Source organism: Stegostoma tigrinum, chromosome 14, assembly GCF_030684315.1.
Source record: "Stegostoma tigrinum isolate sSteTig4 chromosome 14, sSteTig4.hap1, whole genome shotgun sequence".
NCBI lineage: Eukaryota > Metazoa > Chordata > Chondrichthyes > Orectolobiformes > Stegostomatidae > Stegostoma > Stegostoma tigrinum.
Window position 1 is genome coordinate 60,639,753 of NC_081367.1, and position 19,646 is coordinate 60,659,398.

Sequence of the window (19,646 nt, forward strand, 5' to 3'; positions counted from 1 at the left end):
GGAATATCAGTCAACCTTAGATCATCACTCTAACCCACCCCATGGTCAGAGATCAGGCATAAATCAGCATCTCTCTTCGGAGATGGTGTTCTCCTGGAAGGTGCCCAAGACAGAAGGAAAGAATTTTATCCTCAGGACAGCAGCAGGAGGTCATTACAACTGGCAAAGGAAGCCTGAACAGAGGTGGCTGAAGAGGGCAGCACCCGTGTGTGCCTTAAGAGAACTTGTTTCCAGTACCACAAGAGGGTGAATGATTTGCTACTCTCTGCCAGGTTATGTTTCACTGTCTACGAAATGCTTCATGTTCCTATGAATATGAGTTTGCATTGTAAGAATGCCACTAACAGAACAGCCACAGCCACAGCCAGAACTAGGAGCCAGCCATCTCCATTAGATGCTTTATTTGTAATCAATGTCTCTCATTTCTTTCCACTGCCAATGCAACGCTACTGGCACCACAGTGATACTGTCTTTCACATGTGTCAGTGTTCACACTGAAAACAAAAGATTCTGCAATACCCAGAGGCTGGGAATCCTGCAATCCCACAACCTGTGTATCAACAATAAGGGACAAGTCAGGAGAGTACTGTCCACTTGGCTGGATGAGAGGGCTGCCAACAACATACAAGATGTTCAACACCGTCTTTGAAAAAGCAGCCCATTTGACTGGCACCACTTCCACAAACTTTCGCCTCCACAAGATGCACTGCAAAAATTTACCCAGACTCCTCAGACAACACCTTCAAACCCACAACCACTACCATCTAGAAGGACAAGGGCAGCAAATACATGGGAACACAATCAGCTGAAATTTCTCTTCTCAGTCACTTACCATCCTGGCTTGGAAATACATTGTCATTTCTTCAATGTTGCTGAGCTCACATCCAGAAACACCTCCCAGAGCATTTTGTGGTTACCTACTCCAAATAGACTGCCAAGATTTTAAAAAGTCATTTCACCAACCCTTCCTTAAAGGCAAGGAGGGCTGGGCAGCAAATTCAACACAGCCAGCAACGCCCAAGAATGATTACAAAAATTAAGTTCACTGCATCAGGTCACTGATCATTAATTGCAATGAGAAGATTGTACGCATCTGACTTCTGACCAGATCAAAGGCTTCTGTGGGATGAGGGCACAACTGCAAGAGCTGTTTTTTTGAACTTTTCCATCTTTTTTAAGTCAGTCCTGCCTGCTCTTGTCATGTTTGCTAGCATCACTCAACGTGGCTTCCTTGCGGGAGGAGAATTATTGATCCTGTCAACTTTCACTCCTAACAATGTAACAACAAGCCAGATTGTACAGAACTGAGACTTCTCGTGAGTTGTTCAATCCCTAACACAGCAAGAGTTTGTACAAAGAAATGACCTTTTTTGAAGGAGCCAAATTTACCATTTATCCCCATCAGACCTTGGAGGAAGAAGTCTACCCCATCAAGTTCATATTTCAGGTACACAATATATAAATAGTTGCGTTTCTGAACATACTAGTTTCCCGTTTTTGTCTAACAAGACTGTGCGTGTCAACATGCTTTCCATGACCTGGACTGATTATTGAGCGTTCATGACATGCTAAAGAATGCAAATCATGTTTGCACTGTTTACAATTGGGAAATTTGTCCCGCCTGAAAGCTCCTGAGAGCTTAATCACAAATGTTTAATTCAGAGTTAGTAAACAGAAATTTAGCTTCCCATCGAATTAAGTTTGCTCGCCCACTTTTCTAAAACTCCTAAATGACTCTGGAAAGTTCCACCCAATACTCCAAATGCCACACTCCTTTGTAGACATTAACCTAACATTTGCTGAGTTAATCAAAATCGAATGAAATGAGAATAAAAAGCACAAGCAGCCTGCTGTTTTGAAAAGTCAGTGGCTAGATTATGACTTAATGATTACAAGGGTCACTGATTTTCATGTTTCTGTGTCTCAGAAATGAGTGTGTGTGTGCGTGTCTGTGTGTGTGTGTGTGTGTGTGTGTGTGTGTGTGTGTCTGTGTCTGTCTGTCTGTCTGTGTGTGTTTGTGTGTTTTCAATTAAGTATTTTAAATTCAACAATGATGGACTGAACTGTCACAGTGTATCTGAAAGACTAGTATTCTGTTAAAAACAGTTTGATGTATCGGATGTGATAATGTGGACTGTTTATCACTTAAACAGAGAGTGCTTAATCATAGAATAATGCTGTCTAAACATTTGATTGGATGACATAAAGGTGGCAACAATATAAGCAAGTGAAGCAAACTTTATTAAAATCAAGAGATAAGCCTCTTTGCAGGAGAAACAAGTAAGTCTTAATGAGCAATATCAAACCAGCCAGGGAAAACATAACACATTTGTGATGTTTGCTAGTCAGTAAACTGATCAAATTGCTGAAGACTAGACAGTGTCAAAGTTGATCACAATTTTTCTGTATGGAAGAAAGGTATAAGAAAACTTGATTCAGAGCAATAGTTAGCTAGTTCAAGAGGTCTCTGATTAATGGCTGGAGGTTGAGATGGAGCAGGCTGATCAGTTGTTTTAGTTTGATCCTTGGACAAGCCCACATAAACCAGTTCATTGGTGACTGTAACTGTTGCATGATCAAGCTTATGATGTACTGGTTTGTAGTATTTTTGCAGGGTACTTGGCTTTAATAAAAAAAATTGGGTATACCCTGTTTTTAGGACTACTTTGGGTTATTGATGTACAGAGCAAACCCGACAGATCAATGAAAGCAGGAATAAAAGTCAGAAGATTGTTACATTGTGATATCAACTGTGTGATTTACATTTTTGATATAATTTGTAATAAGTTTAGATTTTTGATTTTGAAGTAGTGACATTGAGGTTTTTCTATGTGTCAGAGGAAATTAATTAATTTATGAATGATTTTGTAGCCGAGGTGTGTTTTTAAAACAATTTGTGGGGACTTGTTTTCAGAACAAATGGATTTTTATTTATCCTAAGATGGTTTGTGACATAACAAGTTAACCAATGGTACCTCAAGACTTATATAAGAAATTTCGGGACTGTTTTTAAGCTGAGAGAAACACCCATAGCTTACGAAGAGAAATATTTTTTAGCTCTACTTCCAGTTCTGCAAATGTTTTCATGTGTAAAGTTTTTGTTGAGAAAGGCTGGAGATTGTTAGATTTGTTAACGTTAGGTTAACTTAGACGATAAAGTCTGTGATCAACTCAGACCAGAAGTGCTTGGATAAAACTCTGGAGATTAGGCAGCTGTCAAAGCTAGCCCAATATTTCCCAAGGCTAGTCAAACAACTTCAAAGCTGCGGCAACGTCTCTAGTTGACATGGAGGGGACGTCTTTTGTTATGAAGCAAACTGCAGTGAGGTACTTTGGCAATAACCTATAGTGAGATTCTCCCATCTGACTTCTCTCATTATATGAAGGTGTATAATTAGATTTGAACACACGTGCAGCCCAAAGATCATAGAACAAGGAGGCTTTATTCCACTAGCATCAGGTCACACAAAGGAAAGGATATTAAAGATAAACATACAACTGTTTATATTATGAGCGTGGAACATACGCATGGGTTACACTGGGCTGAGGAATTCCTTTTGTCTTTCTAGTTATTGTTCCTGTCAACTTTCTCCCCAGCATAGACACCAATCCTTTCCAAGCAAGAGTCTGTTTGATTCCTCCAGCTGTCCTTGCTCACCATCACCACATACTGCTGAAGGTCCTGGCAAACTATTTAGCTTTCTTGCTCAGTACCTTTCATCGCCAGTGTCATTTGTTACTGGACGTCCTGTTACATAGGCATTGTTTGTCACAATGGAATTTGTGAAATCTTGGTTTTAGGTCCTCTAGGTCCATCATGTGGGTTTAGTCATGGTCCAGCGGTAATATATTCACCTGATGTTAGAAAATTGTGGAATCGCATCCCACTCCAATACATATGATAATGTAATCCAGGCTAATACTCCAGTGCCAATACCAATGGAGTGCTAATGTTGCTATAATTTCTCTAAAAGATTAAATCAAGACTGTGTCTGTCCTTTTAGGTTGGGAAGAGTGATTGCACTTTGCTATTTTGAAGATTGTAAATCAGGTTTCTTGGCCAATATTTATCCATCGCAAAAGTCTGAAAACCAGATGATGTAATTTGATTATCATCTGATGTGGGAGCTTGCTGTGTACATAATGGCTACCATTTGTCTTTGCATTGTAAGAGTACTATTCATTGGATAATTACTTGTGCACATATTAAAAGACATTTATTACCACTTGTGCTGGGTTGTATAGTTGGGCTATAGATTTGTCATGTTTCACTTCCTGAACAATACTAAAACTGAGTGAGTATTGACTCCTGGTCTCCTCCTTCACGAACTAATTGTCACAGGTTTAATAGTGTAATATAACATATAATTACAACATTCCTATATTATAGTAGCTCACTTTAGAAATATTTCAATATGAAATAAATTGAGTCAACAAATGTTATGAGAAACACTACAAATGCAAGATCTTGCTCTTCTTGAGAGCATTTCCCTCCATTTTACTTCCAAAAGTCATAGAGAGATTAGTTTTAAGAGATAATTCTGAAATAATGCATTCATTTGTATTTGCTGCAAAATTAAACATGGCCCCTTACTTATGCCAGTTCCCCTCCAAGCTGTACTACATCCTGACTTGGGACTATTTCGCCATTCCTTCATTGTTGTTGGGTCAAAATCCTGGCACTCTTTTTCCAACAGCACTGAGGGTGGCTGTACACTCCATGGACTGCAGTGGTTCAAGAAGGCAGCTCACCAGCACCTTCTCAAGGACAACTAGGAATGGACAATAAATGCTGCCTCAGCCAGTGAGGCCTGCATTCTTTGAACAGTCCTACAAGAAATATGCCAACTCTATGTTTTTTGTTTTCCGTTTTAAATAATATCCTTTAGTCCACAAGTATGTAGCAACATTTTGATTTGAGACCATCCTACCACAAACAATTGCTAACCACATCTGACTCCTGCCTGACTAACTAGGGTCATTTGCATCTTTCTCTGCTTGTTTCAAATTAATACTGAACCTGTTTGTGCTTTTAGTTGTGTATTTGAATGTATAATTTATGTGTATGAAAGCTTTAAATTGATCCAACATTTTTTGAAGCATTTATGTTTCTGCTTATTAAACCTTATTCCAAGCAGTTAATATGACAAATTAAAGTTTTATGCTTTGGCATCCATGATACTTCAGCTTCAATGACTGTGAAAAATGTATATGCTGAATGAGTGCTTGAACAGGTTAATTTCCAAAATAAAATGCTTAACTAAACCTGAGAATTCCTCATTTAACTCACCTGTGAAGTTCACACACTTCGATTCCATAGACCTTCACTTACACCACCACATCAGAATGCACAAATAGACCAGGTTTGATCATTCTTAGTGTATTGCATTCCATTATGTACAAACCAGAATTGACTTGATGCCATGATAATAAAATGTGAGGCTGGATGAACACAGCAGGCCAAGCAGCATCTCAGGAGCACAAAAGCTGACGTTTCGGGCCTAGACCCTTCATCAGAGAGGGGGATGGGGGGAGGGAACTGGAATAAATAGGGAGAGAGGGGGAGGCGGACCGAAGATGGAGAGTAAAGAAGATAGGTGGAGAAGGTGTGGGTGGGGAGGTAGGGAGGGGATAGGTCAGTCCAGGGAAGACGGACAGGTCAAGGAGGTGGGATGAGGTTAGTAGGTAGCTGGGGGTGCGGCTTGGGGTGGGAGGAAGGGATGGGTGAGAGGAAGAACCGGTTAGGGAGGCAGAGACAGGTTGGACTGGTTTTGGGATGCAGTGGGTGGGGGGGAAGAGCTGGGCTGGTTGTGTGGTGCAGTGGGGGGAGGGGATGAACTGGGCTGGTTTAGGGATGCAGTGGGGGAAGGGGAGATTTTGAAACTGGTGAAGTCCACATTGATACCATATGGCTGCAGGGTTCCCAGGCGGAAGTCCCAGATGTCCAAGTTCTTTAAGGACCGCAACTTCCCCCCCACGGTGATTGAGAACGCCCTTGACCGCGTCTCCCGCATTTCCCGCGACACATCCCTCACACCCCGCCCCCGCCACAACCGCCCCAAGAGGATCCCCCTCGTTCTCACACACCACCCTACCAACCTCCGGATACAACGCATTATCCTCCGACACTTCCGCCATTTACAATCCGACCCCACCACCCAAGACATTTTTCCATCCCCACCCCTGTCTGCTTTCCGGAGAGACCACTCTCTCCGTGACTCCCTTGTTCGCTCCACACTGCCCTCCAACCCCACCACACCCGGCACCTTCCCCTGCAACCGCAGGAAATGCTACACTTGTCCCCACACCTCCTCCCTCACCCCCATCCCAGGCCCCAAGATGACATTCCACATTAAGCAGAGGTTCACCTGCACATCTGCCAATGTGGTATACTGCATCCACTGTACCCGGTGCGGCTTTCTCTACATTGGGGAAACCAAGCGGAGGCTTGGGGACCGCTTTGCAGAACACCTCCGCTCAGTTCGCAACAAACAACTGCACCTCCCAGTCGCAAACCATTTCCACTCCCCCTCCCATTCTCTTGATGACATGTCCATCATGGGCCTCCTGCACTGCCACAATGATGCCACCCGAAGGTTGCAGGAACAGCAACTCATATTCCGCCTGGGAACCCTGCAGCCATATGGTATCAATGTGGACTTCACCAGTTTCAAAATCTCCCCTTCCCCCACTGCATCCCTAAACCAGCCCAGTTCATCCCCTCCCCCCACTGCACCACACAACCAGCCCAGCTCTTCCCCCCCACCCACTGCATCCCAAAACCAGTCCAACCTGTCTCTGCCTCCCTAACCGGTTCTTCCTCTCACCCATCCCTTCCTCCCACCCCAAGCCGCACCCCCAGCTACCTACTAACCTCATCCCACCTCCTTGACCTGTCCGTCTTCCCTGGACTGACCTATCCCCTCCCTACCTCCCCACCCACACCTTCTCCACCTATCTTCTTTACTCTCCATCTTCGGTCCGCCTCCCCCTCTCTCCCTATTTATTCCAGTTCCCTCCCCCCATCCCCCTCTCTGATGAAGGGTCTAGGCCCGAAACGTCAGCTTTTGTGCTCCTGAGATGCTGCTTGGCCTGCTGTGTTCATCCAGCCTCACATTTTATTATCTTGGAATCTCCAGCATCTGCAGTTCCCATTATCTCTTGACTTGATGCCATTCTCATTTCTGAGTCATACATTACCAGTATGTGCTGTGAACAAAAACACAGGCTGATGTTCCCAGAGGGAGTGCTCTGCTGCCACAACGTTCTGTCTTTTCAAAGATCTTTTGAAATGAGGACCTGTATATACTCTCAGGTGAATGCAACAGATCCCATGATACTGTTTTGATATCACCCTTTGCTATTTGTGGAACTTTGTTGTGCTCAACTTGTATGCCACATTTCCCTTTCAAAGTACTTAGTCGACTGTAAAGCAGGTTGAGGTGCACTCAGAGCACATAGGTCTACATGTAATTGCATTTATTATAAGACTATAAGAAACAGGGACAGAAGAAGACAATTTGGCCCCTTGAACACTTTTTATTCCTATTGAAACAGAAAGTATTCTCCTCATCTGTAAAATTTCTCATGAATTTCTTAGCTGTTTAGTTGAGCCAAGGAATTAGATGAACAACCAAATATTTGGAACATACACTTCTATTGATCACAATTTGTTTTACAATAAAATGTACTTTTATGTAGAAATTACACCAATGTAATTACAACAAAGACATTTTTGTTTATTCATTTGCAGGGAGAGACATGAATTGCTTAACCTTGGAAACCAGTCATATAAGCAAAACAATTATGGTTTTACTTGTGTGCTATTCGTCACTTGGTAAACCTGACAACATTTGAGATATGGATCACGCCCATGGCCTGGGGCTTAGACTTATATTCATTCGTGGGAGGAGTTAAGTGATAAGCAAAGGAATATATATCATTCTTCCTTCAGTTTTTGTGATACTTTCTCTCTTTGTCACACTTTCTCCTTCCTTTCTTTAACAATTACAACTCAAAGTTCTGTCAATTGCTGAATGTGTCAAATGGTCGGAACAGCAATGTTGCATTAAATCGAGTGTTCACAGGAGAGGAAAGCACTGTACCCAGGTGAGTGGCTTTAATTTAGGGTAACAATTTATTTAAACAGACTGGATGCTCATTCTAACATATGAGGAATATTTTTACTGATGGCTTTCATGAGGTTTGCACGCAAGTTATTTTAGGGTGACAATTTTTTAAAAATAAATTCCAGAACTACCAAGTACCAACGTGGCAAAGTTGCCTGGATGGAGGCTGTATTTTGTGCATGGTTGTGAGGCACCCCATTTGAATGCAAAAACTGCTGTCATAATGGTCAATCTAGTAAAGTAGCAATCAAAATAGCTTTTCTTGGGCCATGAGTTCAAATCTACCTAAGGTGGCTGATTTTTAAATTCTATTAATAAACCTAGAATTGAAAGCTAATCTCAGTGCTGATAAACCATGACAATTATCACGGATGACTGAAAGACTATTCTGACAGGCATATCTTAGAAGCACAAAAACTGACATTTTGGGCACAAAACGTCAGATTTTGTGCTCCTAAGATGCTGCTTGGCCTGCTGTGTTCATCCAGCCCCACACTTTGTTATCTTGGATTCTCCAGTATCTGTAGTTCCCATTATCTCTGACAGGCATATCTGCTTTCTTGACCTGATTCAGTCCACATGTCCAAAGGCAATTTGGTTGACTTTAAAATGACAGCTTTCTGCTCTTTTTTCAATATCCTGCTTTGACAGAATTTCAGGTATGGCTACTACAATAGTACTCTTGAATCGATGTTATAGCTAAAGCAATAAAAGCCATTATGGAAGGCAGCTGAACAGCCCTCCCTAATGTACTTATATTTGGATGTTTAGCAAACCTCTTTATTCAAGATGATTTAGACTGTATGCTTTGTGTTGCATCTTCATTATGCATTAGAAATACTCCAAAAAGAGAAGTTATTTGTATCAATGTATTTTGGGTTGAAATTTGTGTACTAAGGTCTCTTCTAGAGCTGTTTGCCTGAAAACACAACTGCCTAATCTGGCATTTATCCAGAACCTGGAACATGAATCACCCTTGGCTATTTAACAAGAAAAGTGTTTTTAAATCTGCTTCTCCCTTCACTACCTCTTACCATGAAGCACCAAGATCGAAAAAGAGTTTTAGGTATTACTCACAGAGGTATGAAGAGTAAATTTTATCAGGGCAAATTACTGGCGAGGAATGTACAAAATTAAGGTGTGTTGAATAACAAAGCAGCTAAATCTAAGGGATTTAGGATTGGAGAATATACAAAGTCAGATGCCACATGACACCAGGTTAATTGTCCAATAGGTTTATTTGAAATCACAAATTTTCGGAGCATAGCCCCTTCATCAAGTGGTGAGAGGGATGCACGTAGAACATAGAATTTACAGGCAGAGAGAGCAAGGGCAGAGAGATAGAAAGATCATTACAATTGGTGTGAGTGGAGTGTCAAATAAAGAAAGCAAGCAACTCCTCCACAACCTATTTCACCTTAAGATTCCTTAATGGAATTGCCTCTAGAAATCTGGTAGACACATCCATTATGATCAGCAAATATTGATTTCCACTTTTGGTTTTAGGGAGAGGATTTGCACAATCAATCATTATGTAAGAGCATGGAACACAAGAACATAAGAACGAGGAGCTGGAGTAGACCATCTGGCCCCTCAAACCTGCCCTGCCATTTAATAAGATCATGGCTGATCTTTTTGAGACTCAGCTCCACTTCCCCACCCGCTCACCATAACCCTTAATTCCTTCACTGTTCAAAAATTTATTGAGCCTTGCCTTAAAAACATTCAGCGAGGTGGCTTCAACCGCTTCACTGGGCAGGGAATTCCACAGATTAACAACCCTTTGGGTGAAGAAGTTCCTCCTGACCTCAGTCCTACATCTGCTTCCCTTTATTTTTGAGGCAATGCCCTCTAGTCCTAGTTTCACCTGCTAGCAGAAACAACCTCCCTGCCTCCATCTTATCTACTCCCTTCATAATCTTATATGTTTCTATAAGATCTCCCCTCATTCTTCAGAATTTCGATGAGTATAATCCCAGCCTACTCAGTCTGTCCTAATAGACCGACCCTCTCAATTCTGGAATCAACCGATTGAATCTCCTCTGTACCTCCTCCAGTGCTAGTATATCTCTTCTCAAGTAAGGAGACCAAAACTGCACACAGTACTCCAGGTGTGGTCTCACCAGGACTGTATACAGCTGCAGCATAGCCTCCCTGTTTTTAAACTCCATCCCTGTAGCAATGACAGACAAAATTCCATTTGCCTTTTTAATTACCTGCTGCACCCGCAATCCTACTTTTAGCAAGTCATGCACAAGGACACCCAAGTCTCTCTGCACAGTAGTGTGCTGCAATTTTTTGCCATTTAAACGTAGTCCATTTTGCTGTTATTCCTACCAAAATGGATGACCTCACACTTATCAACATTGTACTCTGTCTGCCAGACCTTTGCCCGTTCACTTAGACTATCTATATCCCTCTGTAGACTTTCAGTGTCTTCTTGAACACTTTGCTGTACCAGTCATCTTAGTGTCATCTGCAAATTTTGACATACCATACTTAATCTCCAAGCCCAAATCATCTATGTAAATTGTAAACCATTGCAGTCCCAACACCGATCCCTGAGGCACACCACCAGCCACTGACTGCCAACCAGAAAAACACCCATTTACCCTTGCTGTTTGTTTTCTACTAGTCAACCAATCCTCTATCCATGCGAACACATTACCTGTATTACTGTACAATCTTTATCTTATGTAGCAGCCTTTGGTGTGGCATCTTGTTAAAGTCCTTCTGGAAATCCAGATACACCACATCAACAGGTTCCCCACTGTCCACCATGCAAGTAATGTCCTCAAAGAATTCCATCATATTAGTTAAACATGACCTACCCTTCATGACCCCATACTGGGTATTCCCAATGGGACAATTTATATCCAGATGTCTTGCTTTTTCTTGCTTAATGATAGATTCAAGCATTCTCCCCACTACTGAAGTTAAGCTAACTGGCTTAAGCTAACTGGCTATAGTTACCAACTTTTTGTCTACTTCCTTTTTTAAAACAGTGGCATCACATTGGCTGTTTTCCAATCTACAGGAACAACCCTTGAGTCCAGTGAATTTTGGTAAATAATTACTGGTGCATTTGCTATTTCCCCCATCACCTCTTTTAGTACCCTAGGATGCATTTCATCAGGGCCAGGAGACCTGTCTACCTTTTGCCCCATTAGCTTGCCCAGCATTGCCTCCTTAGTGATAATGATTGTTTCTAGGTCCTCACCTGCTATAACCGTCTTGCCATTAGTTTTCGGCATGTTATTTGTTTCTTCCACAGTGAAGACTGACACGAAATAACTGTTTAACGTCAGCTTTTGTGCTCCTGAGATGCTGCTTGGCCTGCTGTGTTCATCCAGCCTCACATTTTATTATCTTGGAATCTCCAGCATCTGCAGTTCCCATTATCTCTGTTTAATGTCTCCGCTATTTCTTCACCCCCAGTTATTAAATTGGCCTTCTGATCTTCTAAAGGACCAATGTTTGCCTTCACCACTCTTTATGATTTACATATTTATAGAAATTTTTGCCTGCTGTTTTTATATTCTGAGCTATTTTACCCTTATAACCCATCTTTCTTTTCTTTATAACTTTTTTTGTGGCTTTCTGTTGGCCTTTAATGATTTCCCAGTCTACTAGTTTCTCACTACTCTTTGCTTTTTTGTATGTGTGTTTTTTCAATCTGAACTTTCCTTTATTTCCTTAGACATCTTTGGCTGGTTCTCTCTTTTCCTACAGTTCTTCCTTACCACTGGAATATACTTCTGCTGAACACTGTGTAAAATTGTTTTGAAGCCACATGAAAGATTCTTTAAATGCAGGAATGGGCATCAAAGGCACTGGCTTTATTGCTGCCTGTCACTTTCCTACCATTTGACAGATATGATAAGTCTGGCAAATTTGAACTGTATGTTTTCATAATTCAGGCCAGTAGAAATGCTTATAAATCTTAGCTAGAATCTTCCTCACTCCTATGAGACCTCCTACAGATAATTCATGCACTACCCTCAATACTGCCTGTCCATATCCTACCAACAATACAATCTGGCACACTTCCGCCCATTTCTCCTCTGCAGTAACCTGCCGTGGTTTCCATTTTCACCTTAGGATTCTGTCTTTAAGGTAATAACATTGAGGAATACATTCTGATTCCTTTTCCGAGTAGGCTTTATGATATAAACCTTTCATTGTCTCATTTTTTGCAGTAAATCTATTAATCTTTCAGAACTAAACACCTCTGCCCACTCCTGTACCTGTTCAGGTTTTCCCTTTACCATTTCATCAAACAGGATGTCACCTAACTGGACCTCAACTCCTTCATCTCTCTTTTTGGTTTTCCCTTCTTGCTTTAACATATGACTGTGGGATCATGTCACCACCCAGTTTGGAAAAAAAATCCAGGGCATTTTCCTCTTAACTCCTCAGTTCCCTGGTCTTCCTTTGGCTTCTCCACTACAAGGGGCATTGCTTCTACCTTTGATCCTACTAGTTCATTTCCAAGAACATACTGTATGCCTGGAATAGATATTCTTTCAATCACTCCCCACTGTCACTTCCCTAGTCTTGACTGGACTTTCCAACCTGAGCTAACACAGGGGAATGCTAAATCTCTCTCCATTTATTCCACAAATTACCACTCTCTTAGGTAACATTTCAGAAGGAGTGCAAATACGTTCATCTCTTACTATTAGAAACTGGTTAGCTCCCGTATCTCTCAATATTTTTACTACTTTACCTTCTCCCCCCTGTTCTTTGTGGGTAAACATTATCCACGGAGGTGAAGTCTTCTTAGAGATTGCGCACCATCTCACTAGCTAGCCCAACACTAGGATGTGCACTCTCCTGCAGCTCCTCAACTTCTTTTGAGATTCCCTTTACTACTTCAACTAATCCCTCTGGCTTAGCCTCTCTTACCCCATTCTTTTTCCCTGTGCCTTACTTAAAGAACTGGCACTGTAACTTAATGTGCCCCACCACGCCATTACAGTGAGGAAACCTGAGGCCTTTCACCTCCTTTTCACCCTCTTGGGTTTCTTGTTTTCACCTGTAGGGAAGGCAATGTCCAAGTGGTAATAGTGCTGGATGGTTAATCCAGAGATCCAGGTCATATGCTGGGGACCTGCATTTGAATTCCACTATGGCAAATGGTGGAATTTGAATTCAATAAATATCTGGAACTATGAATCCAATGATTGCCAATTGTCCGAAAAACCCATCCAGCACACTAATGCCCTTTAAGGAAGGAAATTGCCACACCTACCTGGTCTGGTCTGCTTGCAACTAGGGAACCACAGCAATGTGTTACAATGTTGTGTAAAATACTCATGAATTGGAATGCAGGAAGTTAGAATTTGTTTGTAAAATGATAGTGGGGAAAAGCAGTGCATGGCCCCTTTAAGAGATTGCGCTTTGTCTGTGCTGGGAAGTTTGCAAGTACTGTACAGAGAGCCCCAAACTGAAACAAGTGTATCAGAAGGCCTTACAGCTGGCAGGCAAAACAGAGGTTCTGTTTTGATGTTTTGGCAACAAGCTGGACTCAGCCAATTAATTTAAATAAGCACACAATGATTGAAAGCCAATTGAATTTAAAATTGATGGTTTTGACAACATTGGGGGTATATAAAAGGGTTTCTTTTTGAAAATTGGTGAGGGCCAACTGTCATTTGAAGCAAAAGCAAAGCCACCATCTGAGAAATAAACCTAGCTCTCACACAAAATCATTAAGCTCTCTCTAAAAAAAGTGCCATCAAAGGTACCACGGCACTTCTAGCAGAGTCCTCAGAGAAGAAATTGCGGAGAAAACATTCCTGACAGCAAGATCAGCAGAAGAAAGGCTGGAGAAACAATGGAAAAGGCAAAACATTCCGGAAGACACATTCAGTGTGAGCTTTGAGATTCTCAGCTTTAATTTGTTGTTCTCTTACAACTTGGATTTACATGAGCGAAACCTGTGTTTATTGAAACAGTATACAATTAGAATCCTGTTTTATTAGGAAACAGTAGTTAAAGGGGAATTATTCGGTTTGTTAGTAGTTCTGTAATTTGTTTACTGTTAGAGTTAAATAAATAAATCATTATCTTTTGCTTATAAAATGAGTAATAGGGATTCCTTCCATTTAACTACTCTTATAACAAATTACGAGGGGCAAGGTGAGCTTCTCCTGGTATATTGTGTTTAATTAGTAGAAGGGAACCTCCACTCCTGCCATAGCAGATTGGGGCTGGTGTTCCTGGTTAATTATCTGAGTTGTTTGATCTTCCCCTTCTCTCTATGTGTTTGTGTTGTGTTTGACTCTTTATTGCCCTCTGAGCAGTTAGGAATGGGCAATAAATGCTGCCCTAGCCAGAGATACCAACATTGGTGTTTTTGTTTAAAAATCCAACCCCTCAGTAACTATTCAACTGACCTCATATTTACCTCATGCATCCACAACGACACCACCCCCAGGTCACATACACATGGTAGACGGCCCTGAATCTCAATGCCCTGTCCTGCTTCAGACCTGACATCTATCCTTCCTCTGCTCTGGACCAAACATTCAACTTCTTCCATTCTAAAACTGTTCACATCTTACCCCCCCACTCTGAGCCTAAACCTGTCATCCCCTGCTTTGCTTCCCATCTACCCCTTCCTGACCCAGGACGCAGCCACTACCCCTTCCCCTCATCAACATCTCTATGGACTTGACACCTTTCCTTCCCCACACACCCCCAGACCACCCATACTACAGACTCACCGCTGCCCTCCCCAGCTCCAGGCCCAATCTATCTTTATGCTATCCAGCCCTATAGGATATGATATCTCCCAGTAACTCCAACTTACCCTAAACACTGCATGATTTACCAGCACCCCTCTTGGCACCTCGCAACATGGACAGAAGAGCAAAATTCCTGAGGTGAGAGTGACAGCCCTTAACATCAAGGCTTTGTTTGACCAAATGTATCATCAAGGAGCCCAAGCGAAACTGAAATCAATCTGTATTAGGGACAAACTCTCTGCTGGTTGAAGTCATACCTTGCACGTAGGAAAATGGTTGTAGTTGTTGGAGGTCAGGCATTTCAGCTCCGAACATCTCTGCAGGAGTCCCTTAGAGTAGTGCCTTAGGCCCAATCACCTTCAGCTGCTTTATCAACGACCTTTCCTCCAGCCATAAAAATCATTAGGGTCAATGTTCACCAATGATTGTGCAATGTTCGGTACTATTTGCAACTCCCCAGATACTGAAGCAGACTGTGTTCAATTGCGACAAGGTCTGGGCAATATTCTGGCTTGGGCTGACAGGTGGCAAGTCACACCACACCACACAATGACCATTGCCAATAACAGAAAATCTAACCATCACCCTTTGACATTCAATGGTAGTAACATCACTGAATCCCCAGTGTTGACATCTTTGGGGTTACCATTGACCAGAAACTTAACTGGACTCACCACATCAACAGAATATTACAGGAGCAGGTCAGAGCCTGGGAATCCTACAGTGAATAACTCACCTCCTGACTTCCCAAAACCTGTCCACCATGTACAAGGCACAAATCAAGAGTGTGACAGAATACTCCCTACTTGCCTGGATAGTGCAGCTGTAACTCCATGCAAGAATCTAGATAACATGCAGAGCAAAGTAGCCTGCTTCATTGGCACCATATCCATAAACATCCACGCCGTCTACTATTGATGCTCAGTAGCAGCAGTGTGTACTATCCATTTCCGCACTGCATAAATTCATCAAAGATCCTTAGAAAACACCTTCCAAATCCATGACCTCTTCCATCTAGAAGGACAAGGGCAGCAGATACACCATCACTTGCAAGTTTCCCTCTAAGTCACTCATCATTCTAACTTGGAAATATGTCGCCATTCCTTCACTGTCACTGGGTTAAAATTCTAGAATTCCTTCCCTAAGGGCATTATGGGCCAATCTACCACAACCATTACATGTGGACTGGAGCAGCTTACCTTGTCAAGAGTAGCTAGGGATGGGCAATTAATGCTGGCCACCTAGCAATGCCCATGTGCCGTGAGTGAAGATAAAAAAGATCTTCCATCCTACTCACCCTCCTCCCCTACCCATTTGACACACTACTTACGTGCAAAGCCACCCATCAGACACCCGCCCTTCCAGTATCCTAATCTCATTGCTTTCTAAAACACTTACCATTTGACAACACCTGTCAAAGTGATCATGATCATGGAACTTCAAATTTTAAAATACGGCAGTTGGCGAAGTAAAAATGGGAATGGCTTGCCTTCCTCTAATAATCCTACACTATAAAAGAACTTTCAGATTGGAAGTACAGCTCTGCATTTCTGAAGAAACTGGGATTGGAATCTCCTGTCAGAAATGGGGAGTTTTTTTTTATAAAACAATGGGCAAAGTGAGAATCTCACACAGACTGAGCTGGATTTTCTGAGGGTTGGCAATGTTTTGCATTGTGCAAGCAGTTGAGCAGTTTGATTAAAGTCAATATTCTGTTGATTGGAAACAGGTCATTTCCTTCAAAGTTCAGCATTCCTGCACCATTATTGAAGAATCCAAGATGGAAAGCTGACAGCATGTCTCTTTTTCTCCTGGTTTTCTTTGAAATTTTGTGATCAGATCTTTTATGATAACCTCCCATGAAGATAAAGTGGAATCTACTCTTAGAGAGTTGTCAATCTTTGGAACTGTCCACCTTGGAGAACAGTGCAGATTGAATAATTGAATATGTTCAAGGTTGAGTGTTTTGATCGACAATAGAGTCAAGGATTATAGGGCATTGTGGAGGCAGGTAGGCAGTAAGTTGAAACTGAGGCCATGAACAAATCAACCACAAACTAATTGAATGGTAGCGCAGGCTTGAAAGGCCAATTGATCTTTTCCTCGATAACAAGGTGTAGAGCTGGATGAACTCAGCAGGCCAAGCAATATCAGAGGAGCAGGAAAGTTGACGTTTCGGGTCTAGACCCGAAGAAGGGTCTAGGTCAGAAATGTCAGCTTTCCTGCTCCTCTGATGCTGCTTGGCCTGCTGTGTTCATCCAGCTCCACATCTTGTTATCTCATATTCTCTAGAATCCGCAGTTGCCACTATCTCTGATCTTTTCCTCCCCTTATTTATTATTTTCTTAACTTATTAAATGTCTCACTTGAAAGACAATACATGCTTATATCAGAGCAGCCTCGTTGCATACGTTTGTTTCATATCCAGAAGTGTTCTTATACACAACTAAACATACTTTTTTCCATAACCAAATTAATGGTGGTATTAAAGTGTGGAGCTGGATGAACACAGCAGGCCAAGCAGCATCTCAGGAGCACAAAAGCTGACGTTTCGGGCCTAGACCCTTCATCAGGGACGGGGATGGGGAGAGGGAACTGGAATAAATAGGGAGAGAGGGGGAGGCGGACCGAAGATGGAGAGAAAAGAAGATAGGTAGAGAGGAGAGTATAGGTGAGGAGGTAGGGAGGGGATAGGTCAGTCCAGGGAAGACGGACAGGCCAAGGAGGCGGGATGAGGTTAGTAGGTAGGAAATGGAGGTGCAGCTTGAGGTGGGAGGAAGGGATGGTTGAGAGGAAGAACAGGTTAGGGAGGCAGAGACAGGCTGGGCTGGTTTTGGGATGCAATGGGGTGAGGGGTCGAGCTAGGCTGGTTTTATGATGCAGTGGGGGGAGGGGAAGAACTGGGCTGGTTGTGGGATGCAGTGGGGGGAGGGGAGATTTTGAAGCTTGTGAAGTCCACATTGATGCCATTGGGCTGCAGGGTTCCCAAGCGGAATATGAGTTGCTGTTCTTGCAACCTTTGGGTGGCATCGTTGTGGCACTGCAGGAGGCCCATGATGGACATGTCAAATCTCACCCCCCCCCCCCGCCCACTGCATCCCACAACCAGCCCAGTTCTTCCCCTCCCCCCACTGCATCCCAAAACCAGCCCAGCCTGTCTCGCTTCCCTAACCTGTTCTTCCTCTCAACCATCCCTTCCTCCCACCTCAAGCCGCACCTCCATTTCCTACCTACCACTTCATCCTGCCTCCAAAACCTGTCCGTCTTCCCTGGACTGACCTATCCCCTCCCTACCTCCTCACCTATACTCTCCTCTCTACCTATCTTCTTTTCTCTCCATCTTCGGTCCGCCTCCCCCTCTCTCCCTATTTATTCCAGTTCCCTCTCCCCATCCCCCTCTCTGATGAAGGGTCTAGGCCCGAATCATCAGCTTTTGTGCTCCTGAGATGCTGCTTGGCCTGCTGTGTTCATCCAGCTCCACACTTTGTTATCTTGGATTCTACAACATCTGTAGTTCCCATTATCACTAATGGTGGTATTTTTCATTTATTATCCACCAGCAATAAATCACTTGTGTTTTCAATTGATTAATTTGCACGCAAATCCCAATAAGGGCAATGCATACCATCAAAGGTGAGGAACAGGTGGGCACAGGAAGAAGGGACTAAGTCAAAATGGAGTTTAACTTTATTGTATTCTAATTTTTGAATGTAAGATTAATGTATTGATAGATTGAACAACAGCAACCTGAATTAATAATGACATTTTGACCCCCTGAATTGATTCTTTTGTCTTGTCATAAGGCAATGGATATCCATCCTTGGAATGGAACCTCACCTAACTTGGATGGTTAACTATTTCCTGGTTGCGTAAAGTACAGACAAGTGTAAAGAAATAGGTCCTCTATTCCACAGGTGAACTGAAGTGACACAGACTGAACTAATGGCTGCATTAGCCTTCACTTTCCCTCATTCTCTGGCATCAACCCGTTCTCTAACCTCCACCATATAAGTGTCAAGGTCTTTTTCACTATCTTATTCCAACCAAGCTGTGAACCTCTCAGAGTGGGAACAGAGTTGATGGAGGATTGTGGACGGATGGTTCCTGACTGAAATCTAATAGCGACTTTCACATTCAGTAGATTTTGAAACTGATCTATCTGGGATGACCGCCAATATCTAATGGGTTTTAACAACCACTATCCAGAAAATAACCCCGGATGACCCTTTCAATTGACTGGAAGAATTATGGGAATACAATCAACTAAAAACAACATTCATCAGTGTGTCAGGAACTCAAAGCTCCCAGTGAGGATTCATGCCATTTAGAATATTGGCATTATTGCATTGAATATTATTGACATTGAATAATAGTTTGAAAGGCACCTTGCTGCTCAATACTATATTAAATTTAGAACTGAAATATCTTTCACAGACCATCTATCTTGAAATAACAGAATTTAAACTTTTCTAATTGGATTCCTATCTGATGCACAAGGTGCGTTTCATCTTACGAATTCAGATTCCTTTTTATCAGAAACAATATCCAACTAAAATAACTAAATTGGTGGCTCCATGATTTCACATCCTGTAAATGCATTCATTACAGCAATAAGTTGGTGCCTGGATCTGGAAGAATATCTTTCCTTACTGATATTGTATAGTTTATTCTTTCAAACTCGATCAATTGTTTTTATATCGAATCACATTGAAACAGGCTTCTCAGCCCAAATGTTGATTGTTGAACTCCCCTGGAATTAAAGGCA

The 19,646-nt window shown here is 42.3% G+C and overlaps 1 protein-coding gene across 3 annotated transcripts in view; it reads left to right on the plus strand.

Moving 5' to 3' along the window:
- Nucleotides 1-1,102: 1,102 nt before the first annotated feature.
- The window catches only part of gpr160 (G protein-coupled receptor 160), a 55,795-nt gene continuing 37,251 nt past the window's right edge, over nucleotides 1,103-19,646 (plus strand). For 2 of the 3 annotated variants that reach the window (XM_059650902.1, XM_048542458.2), the window contains exons 1-2: nucleotides 1,103-1,447; nucleotides 7,754-8,109. The gene's annotated coding sequence lies outside the window, so the exon portion shown is untranslated. Of the gene's footprint in view, nucleotides 1,448-7,753; nucleotides 8,110-13,582; nucleotides 14,006-19,646 lie in introns of those variants that run through there. The other variant, XM_048542462.2, reaches the window with a different exon arrangement.